The following is a 17410-nucleotide window of genomic DNA, read 5'->3' as shown; positions in this document are numbered from 1 at the left end:
TTTGATTAATCTTATAACGAATTGGTGTACATTATGAATACCAAAAAATATGCTTTAGATAAATTAAAAGTTTTCCTATAGTTTCGCTTGAGTAGAATAGAAATAAAAAAAATAAGTGTAAACTACTAAAAAATTTTTTCATTAGAATGTATGAACGCGTAATGAAAACAACTTTTAAAAAATACAGTATTATAGCTAAGATTATCTGTGGAAGTTTCACTTGATTAACGTTTTGGCTTTCTTATAAAATTATTTACAAAATAAATATAAAACAAGTTTTGTGCTTGAAATCGAACGTTTCTAGACTCCCGTTTATCAAACGATATAAGGTATACCAAGAATATACACATCTTTGACTTATAATAAGCCATATTCTAAAAATTCCGGTAATTGTTTGGTTTCGGTTGCCTCCTTATTGTACCTCTTTAAAATGTCTGCTCAGAAGATTCTCATTTCTGAGCACAAACTAAACTCCTGTTTTATATTATGTTTGTATAAACATTGTGTAAACATTGTATTTAGTGTTATAATATTAGCTCTGTATTGGGTAAGGCAAACTGTAGGAATAATTTTAAGAACATGACCACTAATGCTGAATTACCGTTTTAAGTTTGTTATAGTTAAGCGCACTTGAAGTGAAATGACATTAAACTGACCTATATAAATAATATTTGGCTAATTTATATAGCGCCGTTTTCGTGAGAAATCACATGCCATGTTATTATTTTATTATTTAGTTATTTGTGTTTTAAATTATGAAATATAGGCTATAATTAAAAATTTTCAAATTCAAATCCATGTTTTGTATGGAAAAAGGCCACGCCATCGTTCCTCAAAATGTATTATGTGAGATTATTAATTCAGTTTCGCAAAGGTTAATCAGAAAACGTTTTCATTAACCACATCAACAAAGTTACAGTTAATCATAATATTATTTGTGCTAAAACTATCGGTATACAACTTTACCGAAATGTTTATCTTAGATCGTCGAAACGGTAAGAAAGTTATAGGTCAGTGATTATAAACCTTTTTAGCCGGAGGACTAATTTATCCATTTTCAATTTGTTTGCGGGCCGCAGGGGATAGAGAACCTACAGTTTGACATTGTTAAATTTACAGTCGGTGGCAATTGTTAAATTTATAAACCAACTTGTCGTTTCTAAAATGCTATTTTTTTAATAAAACAATAATAGAACGCAAAAAACAAAATACCGCAGGTGAAAACTTTACATCTCCAAGGCCAAACTAATAATGCTTTTTATTTTTATCATTCCGTAATAATTAACATATAAAAATACCTGCTTGAAATTTTAGGTAACTGTTGGGAAAGTAAAAAAAAATAGAAAAAACTAGATAAAATTACCTTTTAGATGTACGTATTTTAAGAACACTTTGATATTTGAAAAGAGCATTATTTTAATTTCAAACACGATTAAAGTTGAAAAAAAAATCTTATCACAAACATTTTTGATCAAAAATTCTCTTTTTATCTCGTTCATAAAATTAAAATTTATTACAAGTTCAAAATTATAATAATAATTCCAAAAAGAAAAACAAAATCAGATATTTTGAATTCATTTTAGCACAATATATACGTTGATTTATTTAAAATTTGTTTTTTTTTTATATACGCAGAAGGCGTGTTATTAAAAAAACATTACTTTCATGGAAGTTTTATTAAATGGTAATTAAAAATAATATGTACAAAATAAACACTCTTTTCCGGTAAAATGAAACTATGCTCAAAATTTGACATTAATAATGTCTGACGAAAATTAACACAAATAATAGTAAATATTTTGAATTATAATAATATAATAGTTGATTTGTAATTAGAATAGAAATTATTGACGAAAACATATTTTAAATGACGCATTACACATTAGCAATGCTATCAATATTCCCGCGAAAAAGACACACAAAGGTCCGTAAGGTGCGTGCGCGGGCTTGCTATAGGGCTGTTTCGCCAAATCTTATGTAGTTAAAACATTTTTTACTAGTTATAATTCTAAATAAAAGTTGTACAGTGATTGTATAACGTGTAACAAAAACATCGTTTAAATGGACGTAAGTGGTTTTTCTTTAGTAAAGCTGTTAAGTTTTAAGTTCTTAAATACAAAATGCACGATGTTTTTGAAGATTATATCAATACATTTGTGGAACCGTAATCGTAATTATATGAAATACCCTCCATAAAACCCTTTTATTACATAACAAAAACAAAAAATTATTTATAAAATAATTTACTAAAAGTTGAAATAACAATCGATCGTTAAGGTGGAGCATTAAGTGAAATCACTATTTAGATTAATCTTTTCTCCAAATCGTTATAGGTTTTCAATACCAAACATATACTATGGATACATTAAAGCTTGTTCTATCGCTTGCCTTGATCAGAATTAAAATAAAATTGTTAATAACGTCATGAAAAATATAGGCGTAAACTACTAAACAGATTTCCTTTTCAAGAGTTTACTATGAACTCGTATAAGAAACAACTTTTAAAAAATACTTTTATATGGCTATGTTTATTTGCTACCACTTGATTTGATTAACTTTTTTTCCGTTTTTTATTAAATTATTCACAATAAAATAAAATCCACTTTGGCGCTTACGCAATAATTTTTTTGAGTAAAAAATTGTACTGAATTCTAGAATTTCGTCAGAAGACCGCGGAGCGCGGCAACGGACAGACGTCAACACAGCAACACGTGATTTTTATATACTAAGATTATGTAAGGTCTTCTTCTGCAGCATGTCTTTTTATAAAAAAATATTATTTTATAGTTATAGTAAAATATATTTAACATGTGTATGACCGGTCAATGGCTTATTTGGCATTGCGGCTGGGTCCCACCCCGGCGTCATGATTTCAATTTATCGCCTGGGTTGGTCCTTCATCGTGACACAAGCAACATTTTCCGCTTACTGTGATGGTAGTAGGAGATTTTCAAATATTGTCAGGTTATTTGCAATTCGAGAATATTTGTCTTTTTTTAAGTATTGTAACTAACACTTCCGGCGGGAAGGGTAGTTTAACCTCTTACGCCGGTCCTATTTGAATATACCTTTATTACATATATTGCATACACGAACCATTTGTTTTATTGAATGTTAGGGAAATCGGTACAAAAAGCAAGTAGTTAATAAAATGAGTCATTATTTTTGTTTGTAATATTGTACTATCGTACTGTCGGCGGCATGGTATTATTAAATTAATATGAGCTTCCAAGAAATCTCGAAACCTTACACAAACCTCCTCTCGACTCAACTATTAGTCTTACCTAATAATTGCCATGGATTTTTTCACTGCATTAATCACCCAGGTGGAAGCTGCTCGCGTGGCTTCGGTAAATTTGGACCTAATCGCAAAACTGCCCTTGAAGTTGGCAGCTAAAATTTTTCGACTATTGGACGATAGTTCTTTGTCGGCGGCATCCAATGTAGAAGCATCTTGGATGAATGTCATTAAATGTGACAGGGTCCTTAGAACCAGGTTGCGTAGACTGAGTTCTTCAAGGAATTCTGGTACTCGGAATTTTAGGCGGTTTACCAGAATCGAGGATTCGAAATCTATCCTGCCTGCTACCAATGCATTTAAGTCTGCAAGAAGATTCGATGTCTTGGATTTATGTCGCCCATTGAAGCGTGTAAGACTCAACGGTGACATCACCTCGAAATGAGTTCGCTACACACTACTGTTCTTCTTCTAACTTTGACCATGCTTTATTTATGACAAAATAAACTAATTTTATGGCTAATATAACAACAAATTTTATTTCTTTGTATTTTATTTTTACTAACTTATTTTTATATTACTGTTATGTTGATATAACATCGATGCAGGGAACGATATTTATACGGGTTTTATTTATTTTACCAAGGAAGGAAAGATTACTAAATTTACTTCTGCCAGACAACACACTTAGGATCGATTTATTTAGAAAGTGATTTAAATTCATGCCAAAAATGTAAATATTCTTCACGAATATAGGGAATAAACATTAAAATCGCTTGGCAAATGGAGTCTAGAAACGCTCGATTTCAAGTGCAAAAGAGGTTTTTATTTATTTTGTAGACAATTTTATAAAATTGCCACTATACGAAAGCAAAAAAGTTAATCAAGGGAAACCGTCAAAGATAATTGTTTATTCATTTATGCGTTCATACATCACATGTTATGCGACATGTATAATAATAAAAACTTCTAAGTTATGCAATAAACAACATATTATTATAAAGCACTATACGAATATGTATCTTTAGAAATCCATTTCATATAATAATAACAACAAATACGTACATATATTTGACAACCCCAAATAAACGTTTGGCCTATACACCTCTCTCATCTAAACCGACCATCTCTCATGTAATAGAAAGAGATGCACCATAGGTGATCCGTTGTACGTACGAGTCACGACACATGTGACGTCAGAATTCTTTCGACCAATCGTGGAGCGTATATATTCTATTGCTATTGAATGCTTTTTCAAGAACGTTTAACTAATTCTAAGAATAATAATATAGAAATATATTTATATATTTAGAATCGATATTTTTTGATCTAAATGAACATATTTTTTATAAGTCAAAATATTTTTCACTCAACTTCCTTATTGTTAAATTTCTAAACCAACTTGTCGTTTCTAAAATGTTATTTTTTAATAAAAACAATAATAGAACGCAAAAAACAAAGCACCGCAGGTGAAAACTTTACATCTCCAAGGCCAAACTAATAATGCTTTTAATTTTTATCATTCCGTAAAGTACCTGCTTGCAGTTTTGGTTAAATAGTTAGGAGAGTAAAAAAAATATAGAAAAGAAACTAGATAAAATTACCTTTTAGATGTACGTATTTTAAAAACACTTTCACATATTATAAAGAGCATTATTTTAATTTCAAACACGATAAAAGTTGATAAAAAATCTATTTCAAACATTTTTGATCAAATCGTAAACTTCTTTTTTTATCTTGTTCATACAATCAAAAATTTATTACAAGTTCAATATTATAATAATAATTCCAAAAAGATAAACAAAATCAGTTATATTTTTAATTCATTTTAGCACAATACACGGTGTCCGGAAACTCGTAGTACAAGCGGGAAACTGGAGAATCTACACCACATGGGGAACCCAAAAAAACATAAAGTTTTTTGATTTGAGCATTTTCAAAAAAAAAAAAACCAAAAAAAAATATTTTTCGGCTATTTTAGGGTTAAAGTTTTTTCTGGTGTTTAGGGCTTAGAGTAATAATATTATTACTCTAAGGTTTAGGGTTGAATAACAGATGTTTTAACCCTGCAGAGCAGAAATATTTTATGATTACACCGTGTTAAATGAAGGGTGATTTCAAAATAATGCTTCAAATCCGAGTTTCTTCATTTGTTTTACTTTCAAATAGTTTTAATTAGTTGGGTACTTTGATCTTCAATAATAATTTATAAGAATTTGATTTAAAAAAAAAAAAAAAACAAAAAAAAAATCAACTTCAAACTCGATTTACTCGATAACGAAAGCTCAAATAAAAAAAAAATATACTACAAAATCGACTCCAAATGTGATGTAGATTCACCAGTTTCCCGCTTGTACTACGAGTTTCCGGACACCCTGTATATATTCGTTGATTTATTTAAAATTTGTTTTTTTTTTCATATATACGCAGAAGGCGTGTTATTAAAAAAAACATTATTTCATGGAAGTTTTATTAAATGTCAATTAAAAATAATATGTACCTACAAAATAACACTCTTTTTCCGGTAAAATGAAACTATGCTCAAAATTTGACATTAATAATATCTTAAAACTGACGAAAATTAACACAAATAATAGTTAATATTTTGAATTATAATAATATAATAGTTGATTGGTAATTAGAATAGAAATTATTGACGAAAACATATTTTAAATGACGCAATACACATCACATATTAACGCGAAAAAGACACACACGGCGCGTAAGGTGCATGGGCTTGCTATAGGGCTGTTTTGCCAAATTTTGTTAAAACATTTTTTACTAGTTATAATTCTAAATAAAAGTTGTACAGTGATTGTATAACGTGTAACAAAAACACCGTTTAAATGGACGTGAAGTGGTTTTTCTTTAGTAAAGCTGTTAAGTTTTAAGTTCTTAAATACACAATGCACGATGTTTTGGAAGATTATATCTACACATTTGTGGAACCGTAATCGTAATTATATGAAATTCCCTCGATAAAACCCTTTTAGTACATAACAGAAACTATAAATTATTTGTAAAATAATTTACTAAAAGTTGAAATAAAAATCGATCGTTAAGGTGGAGCATAAAGTGAAATCACTATTTAGATTAATCTTTTCTACAAATCGTTATAGGTTTTCAATACCAAAAAAATACTATGGATACATTGAAGCTTGTTCTATCGCTTGCCTTGATCAGAATTAAAATAAAATTGTTAATAACGTAATGAAAAATATAAGCGTAAACTAATAAATAGATTTCTTTTTCAAGAGTTTACTATGAACTCGTATAAGAAACAACTTTTAAAAATTACTTTTATATGGCTATGTTTATTTGCTACCACTTGATTTGATTAACTTTTTTTCCGTTTTTATTAAATTATTCACAATAAAATAAAATGCACTTTGGCGCTTACGTAATAATTTTTTTGAGTGAAAAATTGTACTGAATTCTAGAATTTCGTCAGAAGACCGCGGAGCGCGGCAACGGACAGACGTCAGATCTGTGCCAGTTTTTTCGTGTTTGAATAACTTTCGCTCGCAGCATTTTTAGTTCTCAAACTAAAAATGAAGCTTGTCTTTTTCCGATATTGTTATTTTTCATGACCAAAATATTATATCGTCTCAATATATCTTTTTGAAATTCACTTTCGTTTTCTTGAAAGAATATATCAATGAAGTGGATTCTTGGAAGTGGAAATTAACCCACTACATGACATCCGGTCGAGCTGAAACTCTTTTCTCGAAAATAATGCATTTGGTGGCACATAAGTGGACATATACGCATTTATCTGAAAATGGATGACATTACAACAGTTAATATACGCAATAAATGTCGGTCCTACCAAATTGGGATTTGTCACAGTTGTAAACGTGGTTGACTCCAGTCCTCTTGGAGGAATGTTTACTCCTCGGTAAAACAGTAATTTTGTAATTGGGAATCTTGTAAGTGGAAATTAACCCACTACCCGACACCCAATCGAGCTGAAACTCGGCAGATAGACTCGTTGTCGATGATAATACATTATAGTGGCTATACACACACGTAGACATGTACGCATTTATTTGACATTGTATGACATTACAACAGGTAATATAAGCAATAAATGTCAGTCTTTCCAAATTGGGATCTGGCTCAGTTGTGAGCGCGGTTGACTCCAGTCCCCGGGGAGGAAGGTTTAATCCTCAGTAAAACCATTTTTAAACTTTTTATTAATAAAAAAAGATGTATTATAGCGAAAAAAAAACTTTTTTTATTTTTCACAGTTTGCTTTTTAAAATCTCAAAATACTACATGTTAATCCATGGTTTTATTGCTGATTAACCTGAATTAATGATTTATGTCTCATGGAAAAAATACTTTCCATTTGTATTTTAATGACTAATAATTCGTTTTTGTAGCTCTATAATTCCTCGATAATTTCTAATACTAAGATTTGTTAGATTAAATTGTTTTTTAAATTGCATTTGTAAAATTATTTTAATAATGATTCTAGTGGGCCGAGGCAGACGTTGTTCTGCCACAGACCCCCTTTATGAAGGGAAGTTAAATTTTGGGTTTGTTTGTATTTTTGGATGAGAAATCAGAAAAATTAAATTGTCGTCGAAAAAATATTTATAGATTTCGACAACAGCGCCACATATCGGTTCTAAAACTATTCCATATTTCAAGCTGGAACCAACCATACACTTTCATTGAAATCGGTTGGGTGGTTTCGGAGATTAGCGTGTACGAACAAGTAAGCAACACGTGATTTTTATATACTAAGATTATGTAAGGTCTTCTTCTGCAGCATATCTTTTTATAAAAAAATATTATTTAATAGTTATAGTAAAATATATTTAACATATGTATGACCGGTCAATGGCTTATTTGGCATTGCGGCTGGGTCCCACCCCGGCGTCGTGATATCAATTTATCGCCTGGGTAAGTCCTTCATCGTGACACAAGCAACATTTTCCGCTTACTGTGATGGTAGTAGGAGATTTTCAAATATTGTCAGGTTATTTGCAATTCGAGAATATTTATCTTTTTTAAGTATTGTAACTAACACTTCCGGCGGGAAGGGTAGTTTAACCTCTTACGCCGGTCCTATTTGAATATACCTTTATTACATATATTGTATACACGAACCATTTGTTTTATTGAATGTTAGGGAAATCGGTACAGAAAAGCAAGTAGTTAATAAAATGAGTCATTATTTTAGTTTGCAATATTGTACTATCGTACTGTCGGCGGCACGGTATTATTAAATTAATATTAGCTTACAAGAAATCTCGAAACCTTACACCAACCTACTTTCGACTCAACTATTAGTCTTACCTCATAATTGCCATGGATTTTTTCACTGCATTAATCACCCAGGTGGAAGCTGCTCGCGTGGCTTCGGTAAATTTGGACCTAATTGCAAAACTGCCCTTGAAGTTGGCAGCTAAAATTTTTCGACTATTGGACGATAGTTCTTTGTCGGCCGCATCCAATGTGGAAGCATCTTGGATGAATGTCATTAAATGTGACAGGGTCCTTAGAACCAGGTTGCGTAGACTGAGTTCTTCAAGGAATTCTGGTACTCGGAGTTTTAGGCGATTTACCAGAATCGAGGATTCGAAATCTGTCCTGCCTGCTACCAGTGCATTTAAGTGTGCAAGAAGATCCGATGTCTTGGATTTATGTCGCCCATTGAAGCGTGTAAGACTCAACGGTGACATCACCTCGAAATGAATTCGCTACACACTACTGTTCTTCTTCTAACTTTGACCATGCTTTCTTTATGACCAAATAAACTTATTTTATGGCTAATATAAAACCAATTTTATTTCTTTGTATTTTATTTTTACTTGCTTATTTTTATATTGATGTTATGTTGATACAACTTTGATGCACGGAACGGTGTATTGAATAATTTATTAAACAAATAATTTACAAAACAATACATTTATAGCCATGGTCAGAGGTTGCAGATATAAATCAAATCAGAGGCAATGTGAATACGCACGCAGCTCTTCCGTCCAATCATCATGACGTATATGCACTTACGGAAACCTGGCTTGACCTGCAATGAAATCATCTGAACTTGGACCCACTAACTACAAAATTTTTCGTTGCGACAGAAATACCAGATCAAGTTCGAAATCAAGAGGTGGAGGTGTTTTAATAGCAATTAAACGAAAGTACTCATCTAGGAAGTTACAGACAAAAAACAACAGCATTGAACATTTATTTGTGCAAATCTCTACTGGACTGGAAAAAAATATTATTGGAACCACCTACCTACCACCACTCTCTGATATTCAAACCATTGTGAAGACGTTGAACACCTCCTGTCAAAATACCCAAACTCAAAACTTGTTATTCTTGGAGACTACAACCTTCCAAATCTAAAATGGAAATCCAACGACAGCGGCTACATCACAAACGAAAGCGAAAATGACCGGGCACGAGAAATCTCGGGCACAGCTAATTTTCTAAACCTGTACTAGCACAATTTCATCTATAATAATAACGGTCGCTTACTAGACTTGGTACTATCAAACATCCCTAAAATATCTGTAGAACTGTCTAATGATCCGCTTCTACCTTCCTACAATCACCATCTTTCCTATACACGAAATTAAACATACTATGTGATAACGATACTAAACCTGAACAAAAAACTCTGAACTTTAAACGAGCAGATTTTGACTCAATTAACTGCCATCTCTCAAATATAGACTGGTCTTTTTTGTCTGATGAAAATATTGATAAATCTTTAGACATACTTTATTTTACATTTTCTAACATTATTAAATCTTATGTATCTTTTTACACGCCGAAAAAGTATACTTAGCCAGTTTGGTTCTCATCGGAACTAACTGCCTCTCTTCAGCAAAAAAGGTCAAAACAAAAAATTCTTGCAAGGTAGTCACCTTGGTCCGGTTTTGTTTCTCATTTTCATTAAAGATATAACTAATTGCTTCGACGATGTCGAGGTATTGCTCTTTGCTGATGACATATACAAAAAAGTAACTGATGTAAATTATTGCCAAATACTACAGTCAAAAGATTGGTGCGTACAAAATAATCTGTTTTTAAATGTAGACAAATTCAAAACCCTGACTTCCTGCAGAAATAAAAATCCTGTTTTATTTGAATATTCCATTAACAATACAGCTTTAGAAAGAGTCACTGAAATGAGAGATCTCGGAATTATTTTGGATGAAAAACTAAGTTTTGCCAATCATATCCACCAAATTGTAAACAAAGGCATGAAAACACTAGGCTTCGTATTAAGAACAACTAAAAACTTTAACTCCATACAAGCCATTAAACTGTTATACATATCTCTAGTTAGAAGCATAATTGAATACAACTCAGTAGTTTGGTCTCCCTCTTACAAAATTCACATTAATAACACTGAGCGAATACAAAAAAAAATTCTACGTTTTATAAATTTTAAATTAAATATCCCACTAGAAGACTTACAATATCATTTTTTATTAAATATTCTAAAAATACACACATTGGAAGACTGGCGTAAAATGAACGACTTAACTTTTTCATTCAAGATTCTAAACTCTAAATTCGACTGTTGCAAACTTCTGCAACTCATAAACTTACGAATACCTACAATAAAAACACGAAAAAATACACTATTCCAATGCAACACACATAAGCGCAATTACATTGCGAACTCCCCAATACAACGGTTTCACATTATGGGAGATCAATACTTAGGTGATGTCGATATATTTAATATGAACGTTGTGGATTACGTAAAAGACTAAACTAATGTTTAAGACCAGATTTTTTTATGCATAGCACAAAGGATAACAATTATTTTACAAGCAATAATTATTCGCCTGAAACACTCATCCACATTGAAAAATCTCCTGATAAAAGATACATGACGCCAACGGGACTCTTCGATTTCCGGTCGACAGCTCTGACCACTGAGCTATGGCGGCTTATCTCTTATCCGCGAAATAATTCAATATATACTAGTGTTTCATTAAACAATTACTGCTTGTTAAATTTTTTCACCTGAAAACAACCAATTTATTTATTTATTTAATATCAACGGTATAAATATACCATAAACAATGATAAAATTTAATATCAGACCGGAAATCGAAGGGACATGGGTTCGAGTCCCGTTGGCGTTGGAGTATCTGCAACCTCTGTCCATGTTATAAATTATTTGTTTTATATAATCATTTGTTTTGTACAAATATTTTAATTCACATTCCTTTGTGTGCGAGTAGTTAATAATATGTGTGAAATATCAAATATTTCACACACACATATATATATATATATATCCTTCGTCACCACTTTTTAAGCACGCGAGGCTCATTTTGGGTAACAAGGACACCGTGTCAATACACCGTTTCATGCATCGAAGTTATATCAACATAACATCAATATAAAAATAAGCAAGTAAAAATAAAATACAAAGAAATAAAATTGGTTTTATATTAGCCATAAAATAAGTTTATTTGGTCATAAAGAAAGCATGGTCAAAGTTAGAAGAAGAACAGTAGTGTGTAGCGAATTCATTTCGAGGTGATGTCACCGTTGAGTCTTACACGCTTCAATGGGCGACATAAATCCAAGACATCGGATCTTCTTGCACACTTAAATGCACTGGTAGCAGGCAGGACAGATTTCGAATCCTCGATTCTGGTAAACCGCCTAAAACTCCGAGTACCAGAATTCCTTGAAGAACTCAGTCTACGCAACCTGGTTCTAAGGACCCTGTCACATTTAATGACATTCATCCAAGATGCTTCCACATTGGATGCGGCTGACAAAGAACTATCGTCCAATAGTCGAAAAATTTTAGCTGCCAACTTCAAGGGCAGTTTTGCAATTAGGTCCAAATTTACCGAAGCCACGCGAGCAGCTTCCACCTGGGTGATTAATGCAGTGAAAAAATCCATGGCAATTATTAGATAAGACTAATAGTTGAGTCGAGAGGAGGTTTGTGTAAGGTTTCGAGATTTCTTGGAAGCTCATATTAATTAAATAATACCGTGCCGCCGACAGTACGATAGTACAATATTGCAAACAAAAATAATGACTCATTTTATTTATTCGCAGTCTTGGTATACATTTAAAATGTGTTTTGTGAGTATAAATTTATTTTTGTTTCCTGTTTCAGTTATTTTAGTGATAAAATAAAAATACTTCACAACATGAAACAAAGTTTTTCATTTTTCTGATAAACAGAGAAATGTTAACATTCAATACTGTCGTGGAAAAGCGCAATCATTGTTCGAAAATGTTTTTCCTTTTAAAATAAAGGAATTCAATTAATTCGTGTAATTTTAAGCTATTTTTACGACTGCCTCAGGACGACAGATTTTTAACATACAAAGCGCCATCCTGAGAAAATGTGCCGTAAGGAAAAATACCTCATTTTTGCTCATATCTCATTTTCGCAGGACCGCACTTTGTGAGTTGGAGCATTGTCGTCCTGAGAGAATCTGTTAACATTTATAACATTTATTTTTAAAATAATATATCAAAAATATGAAAAGCACAATATGATCTTCCCTAGGTGCCTACCTAGGAAAGATCATAATGTATATGGCCGCGCTTTTTTTATTATTGTTTCCTCTACTTTGCTGAGTGGTTTGTTTATGACTTAAATCTTGTAATGACGTCATGGGTGGACATAATTTCTCCCTACAAAAAGCCGAAGTTATCAATCTAGTGATTGGTTTATTTATGGTCAGAATCTTCCCTGCGCGTCACCACGTGATTTACGGGTCGCGTCCCGCCCGCTTTTCTATGAAGGAATATCCAGACTGGCGTCTGGTTGATCACCTTAAAATCCTTGTCTATTAGCAAGGCGAAACAGTATAAACTCCTGGCCAAATTTCTTAGCAAAATTAATTGTGCGCACATGTTTTATCCTGCGCGCACGTGGATGAAGGCCGCCTACACTTTCGCTTACCGATTGAAGAACCATGTAAGCTTGGCCATTCTACCCTCTTTCCATGTGCTTTCATAAACTCAGTGCCGATTTTGTAACTTAATGTTCAGAGAGAGAGATATAACTTATTTAGGATTGTATTTTGTACCCGTAATGTTCTCAATTACCCAAGAGTATAAAATGTGTTCTATGTAATAATCTTTTGTATGTTGAATATAATGTTGAAACCTGACTACCTTGTCTTTACTGAACGCCTTGTCCCGTTTGAATGATGGTAGCAGGAACTGATAGATGACTCCATGCTCCGAGAGAGAATCGACAAATGTCTTTACACGAGCTAGCCCGAGGTACTGCTCAGGGGTAAAACCCGTAATAATAAATACAGTATACACAAAGACTACCCAGATAAATTCTGATAGACCTTGACCATATCTGGCCTGACCCAGATTCAGAATCGGAAGAATTAGTAACGAGCAGTAGGTATTTCCGAATCTCCCGACTTCCATCCTAATATATAACGTTTATATATCTATTTATACTATATTTTATAATTTTTATGCATCATATATGTATGTTTGCTCTTTATCTTCCCATAAGTATATATTGACATAAAAACAGACTTACATACACACCTCACAATGCAGGACACCATACGAGTATACTGATGTTACTGTAGGCCGTCTCTGTTTCAAGTGACAGGCGGCCGTTTCCTCCAGAGGAATTCTTAAAAATAAGGTGCAACTGAATCTCCCTCCCAATCCCAACATAACACAAACAGACACGTATGAAGTATATGGCTGCGGTTGGCTGCTGTTCAGCTAATGATGTTGAATATGAGGAGCACAAGCATGCAATTTTAGTAGGGTTTTTAGGTAAAAATTTTTTCCCTATCTAGAAAATACACGGCTTCTAAGTCTATAATAGCCAGGTAAATTTTTAAACATCCATATGATGTAAAAATTGTGAGGCGCAATGACAATCTAGAGAAAAAATTAAACATTACCCAAACCTCCTCTCGAGTCAACTATCAGAACCTAATAATTTTCATGGATTTTTTAATGCATTCCAAAGTCAGGTCCAAGATGCTCGCGTGGCTTTGGTAAATTTGGACCTAATTGCAAAACTGCCCTTGAAGTTGGCAGCTAAATTTTTTCGACTATTGGACGATAATTCCTTGTCGGCAGCATTGAATGTAGAAGCATATTGGAGGAATGTCATTAAATGTGATAGGGTCCTTAGAACCAGGTTGCGTAGACTGAGTTCTTCTAGGAATTCTGGTCCTCGGAGTTTTAGGCATTTACCAGAATCGAAGATTTGAAATCTGTCCTGCCTGCTACCAATGCATTTAAGTGTGCAAGAAGATCCGATGTCTTGGATTTATGTCGCCCATTGAAGCGTGTAAGACTCAACGGTGACATCGCCTAAAAATGATTTGTCAACACACCACTTATCTTTTGCAAACTTACAGTACTTTCAAATTTTATGACTAATGTAACAAATCTCTATTTTTTACTTTCTGTTTATTTTGTTTTTGCTCGCTATTAACTTATGTTTAACAAGCCACCCAGTGAGGCCTACATTACTGGAAAACATAAATTGTAACAAAATAATGTACCAAATAAAAATAAATAATAAAACGTTCAACTTTTTTAATATTTTATCAAATAAATTATATCAACCAACATATTATTTTATCAAGTATATTTTTAACAAAATGTCATCTTCTCAAAGTTCTGTGCTCCAGGTGCATTCTATATTTTTATACTAGAGGCATAGACATATGAATATTAGTAGACCTGCCCTTTTTTTTTTTTTTTATAGTGAATACCTCACAAGAGTCCCAACTGCTCCCGTCTGGAGCCAGTGAGACTATGGCATCCCCAATTGGGGGATGTTGTGAGGCTGAAGGTAAGTGGGGAAGGGAAAGAGGAAGGTGGGGAAGTACCTGGCTATTCAGATCTAGTCACTAAACACGGCTAAAGCCATTTGGAGCAACGTTTCAATTCTGAATGGTGGTCTTACACCAGGGCGATACTAATAGTATCTTCCACTCTGGAACGTGCCGCAAATATACTATATATTATTTTAATTATTAATTGTGAAATAACACAAATTAATCAAATAAAATTTATTTGCGCACGCCGGGTTCGAACCCGCGACCTTCGGAATGGCAGTCCAATGCGTTACCACTGGACTATGCCGGCCGTCTAAGTGATTAAAAGCGTATTATTCCCCACTCCTCATACTGGTTCCATTGGAGCCGGCTGTGCTCGCGTATGGCCTCCCGTGAATTTAGAAAACGTGACGTCATCATTTTTGTGCGAACTATGGTCGAGGCATCATCGGTTCATTTTACGAAATAACACGGCAAAGTGGTGGCTTGTGCTAAGAAAACTTGTAAAAATAGATGTGAAAAAGAGAATAAACCCAATTGTCGTATTACATTCCATATATAAGCATTATTTTACTTTATTTTAAGTTTATGCACATCGTATAATATGGATCAGTTTTAGAAACATATACTATCAAGCGATGGACGCGAAACACAAAGCCGTGCACAAATCAGGGATGTGCCTTCGCCTTTTGCGCTTTGATAAAATACATAATAGTATCATTTGGAACTCGGTCGTATTAATAAAGGGTAATAAACCAATCATTTTTAAATTTATTCCACTTTAATGGCGTTATTACTAAACGATTTTTGAATTTTACACAACTCATAAACAACACTTAATATAGGATAAATGGTTGGTTATCAAAATTGGTATGTTTGGAAGTAAAATGTAGATACAGTGAGCATGTTTGGAATGAAAAATGTATGTGTCATTTTGCTGTCCGATGATATTTTTTTTATCTATTGAAATTAAAAATATTATATTTTTCTATCGCACGTCACCACCGATCATATATTATCTTTGGATTATACTATCACACGTCGCAACGGACCACGTGTTCGGTACGCGCTTGTTTCGTATGTACGGTACTGCTGGAACGAGAAGGAGTGCATATCACGTAATGCGCTAGGTTATACCGAGTGGCGATGTGTGATAGAAAAACATGTTTTTGTTTTTAATTGAAAAAGTGTCATCGGACGGCAAAATGATGTCCAAATTTTTACTCCAAATACTCTTAGGAGTCGCTGGTAAAAGCTGTGTGTATATAATTTCATTCGTGTTTTTAGTTGTTTTACATTTCTATTATATTCTTAAAAGTGAAATGATATATTTTTCTTAAAGATTTCATTATTTTATTATTAATGGGAACAGAGCGGTTGTGACAGCCCTCCAATATTGGTCGAATGTAGCGATTCTCAAGTGTGCTCATGGTTGGTGGCTGGGAAGTAAATTATGAACATTTATAAAAGTGTATTAACTAAATACGTAAACAATATATTCGACTCTGAAAATAGAAGAAATTTATTTTGCCGAATTTGGACTTCGCAAATTTGTTCATAACGTGGCGAGTAATTTGCGCTCCCATATAAAAATGTCTATTCATTCAAAAGCAGATTTTATTTTTAAGAACTAAATGGTGATATTATAATGCGAGATGCCTATTTACTGTCAGATTGATTTATTGACGAATCACAGTCAGCTTTCTTCTCTGCGTCCCGCAACTCATGGTTGAGCCCTCGCCTTTAACTTCTCGTCTATTAATATTCATATGTCTGTGACTAGAGGTGATTTTTGCAGAAATAGCGCTATTCAAATTATAATTATTTTTAATTATATGATTTTTTTAAAATTAGGATTAAATTTTTCCTACACTAGCAGTAAGTATGCTTTTTCGTAAAAAAGGCGGCATCCTTAGTTATTTCATATTAAGTAATTAAGTAGGTACCTACCAAGTATATATGAATTCAATGGCTGCTACATCTTTAATGGACCTCTTTGATAGGCCACAGCAACTTTGATATCAGACCTTAAATGGTCAGGGTCGTTCAAGGTAACAAGTAGGAAATTTAACAAATTGTTTTTTTTTTCTAGGTCGTTCTTTCATGCGTTAAAAACGGTTAATTGTTAATAACGGTAAATGTATGGAAACATAAAAAAAATATTTCTGGCACGTGTTTCTCGTACCGAAACCGTCCAACTCTTAAAAACAGTCATGTTAAATTCATTAAAAAATAATAAATAAATAATTCACATATATTTTTCCAGAGGTAGTTTTAATACCACCCTGCATCCAACGCCAAACAACGTCATTCTATCAGCGTTTCAATTATTCTAAGTAAATTTACGGAACTTTTATTTACTGCCACCAGTTGGTTC

At 32.8% G+C, this 17410-nt stretch overlaps 1 protein-coding gene across 1 annotated transcript in view; it reads right to left on the bottom strand.

Annotated features, from left to right (window-relative positions):
- The window catches only part of LOC149425490 (neuronal acetylcholine receptor subunit alpha-10-like), an 87970-nt gene that overhangs the window by 21034 nt on the left and 49526 nt on the right, over positions 1-17410 (bottom strand).

Source organism: Hesperophylax consimilis, chromosome 3 (genome assembly GCF_061612785.1).
Source record: "Hesperophylax consimilis isolate HC1 chromosome 3, BYU_Hcon_1.0, whole genome shotgun sequence".
Taxonomy (NCBI): Eukaryota; Metazoa; Arthropoda; class Insecta; order Trichoptera; family Limnephilidae; genus Hesperophylax; species Hesperophylax consimilis.
Note: the sequence above shows the minus strand (reverse complement) of the source record. Positions and strands in the feature narration are given on the sequence as shown.